This window comes from Limulus polyphemus, unplaced genomic scaffold (assembly GCF_000517525.1).
Source record: "Limulus polyphemus unplaced genomic scaffold, Limulus_polyphemus-2.1.2 Scaffold560, whole genome shotgun sequence".
NCBI lineage: Eukaryota > Metazoa > Arthropoda > Merostomata > Xiphosura > Limulidae > Limulus > Limulus polyphemus.
The window spans coordinates 234,660-236,883 of NW_013666170.1; positions in this window are offsets into that span (position 1 = coordinate 234,660).

A 2,224-nucleotide genomic window follows, 5' to 3' on the forward strand; every position below is an offset into this window, starting at 1 on the left:
CAAGTACCCAGAAGAGTATTTTCCGAACTAAACAGTTAGTCCTAACACATTACTTTCGTTAGATTAGAAAACATACCAGATATTACTTATTGGATTCATTACAAAAATCACCTAAAACGTGAAAGAAGGAAATTGTATCTAAATAATATGTTTAACAAGTGTATTTTTTGGTTTCTATGGATAATAACCATATTGGGCGGTAATGTGCTCATTTATTAACATGATGTTTTGAGAGAGAGATCTGTTTATAAGTACACTATATCATAAATAGGTCGCTTTATTCATGAGTGTGCTATTATTTTATAACTTATTAATTTATCTTATTATCTACAAAATTATCTTAGCGTTAAATCTTCTGCACATTATTTAAGTAAAGTATTGAACTTAAATATGTTTCATTAGTGTTGAAGTATTTCCAGAGGTTAATAATAAGAAAAAAAATTCTTGACGATGAATTATCTACGAAATGGTTATTGATCCACAGTATTAGCGCTAATAACAACTTGACAATAAATAGTAAAGGAGACTTTTCGTACTTATTCACGTGTAGTAAAATCTCATATAGATAAGATATACCGTATACCAGCACTAGAAAGTGATGGTAAAATACTGTTATGATGACATGTATTTGTACTTGCCCTTCAAAGAACAAAGAGTTTTGCATCACGAAATTATACCACCCTTTAACCCTAATTTAGACTTCTTCGTGACTGCGGCGACACTAGTATTGCCATGACTTAATTTTTAAATACGTTACTATAGTGACTATTACAGATCCATTATCTAAAAGCACGTGACTTTATTTTATTAGCGGAAGGGATAAACTTTTCAGCTTTAGGGATAGTATCGTGACCTGAAACCATAGCGTACACTAGAGCGTTGATTACTAAAGGAAGTCTTTTGATATGCAAGAAACAGCTTGAAATAATTCAAAACATATTTCTTACATTATCTCTGATGTGATTATGTATATTATAACAATCATCTCCCCTTTTAATCACTCAAATTTCTCATTCTAATCCTACTGCACTAAGCTAGTCTGTGTTACACGAATAAGGCAAGTTACCATGACAACACTCATTCTTTTGTTCAGTACGCGAGAGCCTTAGTTTTTATTTTTTTTAGTGGTACTTTAACGTGTTTATAAACACATGAATATATGCTGCTTGTTTTTGGCACGTGTATATTTTGGTTTGCATATAAAAACTACATAAAAGATTGAGGGAAGAATCCGGGATAGTAACATGCGCATTTATAGCATGGTGTTTCTAGTGAAAGAAACACCATGGGAAGTTCTTTTTTCAGGGTATATTTGTGTCCTTATATGGATAACTGATGGGTATACAGGTATATGAATTGCAACTGCAAAGTAAAAGAACCGACTGCTTTCCTTAAATGACCTAAATGGTTCTATAGTTTCACCTAGGCGTAGTTAAGCTCCGGTTGCTTAAGTTTCATTGAACAAAAAATAACATCTCTTGTAGTATAAAGCCGAGTTGTTGTTAGGGGACACTAATTCTGGAGTTTGTTTTCTTCTTCTTATTGTTAATCAACTATTTAATTCTGTTTATATAATATTATTATTATTATAATATTGTTTGAATTTTGAAATAATTTTTCAAAATATTAGAAAGTTTTAATTACGGGTAACAGTAATATAGGTCTCTGGAATGATTACAGATATACTTCAAAATGTTATCGGTTTATTTCCCTAATATAACATTATACAGCTACTGCCGTTTATGTAATATAACAAATTGAATGTACATTAGGCCTACACGAGTAATTGCTTTGACGTTCAATTTTCGAAATATCGACCTTTCGAAACTACGACCATCCGGAATATCGACCTTTCGAAACTACGACCATCCGGAATATCGAGCTGTAACTTCCATTAGTAATCTGTTTTTACGTTGGAATATTTTTGATTATGTTAGTTTATTTTTAGGTTAGCAAGGTATTGTAAGTTATGATAAAGATATTTACTACAGAAAAGTTGAAGTATGAGATGGTTATTTGCTGTGTCCACCACGGGGAATCGAACTCGAATTTATCGTTGTAAGTTCGTAGATTTACCGCTGTCTCGCCGGGGGATGTACGAGAATTGGTTGGGTGTTTTTAATTTCTCGAAAAGCTACACGAGGGCTATCTGCGCTAGCCGTCCCTAATTTAGCAGTGTAAGACTAGAGGGAAGGCAGCTAGTCATCACCACCCACCGCCAATT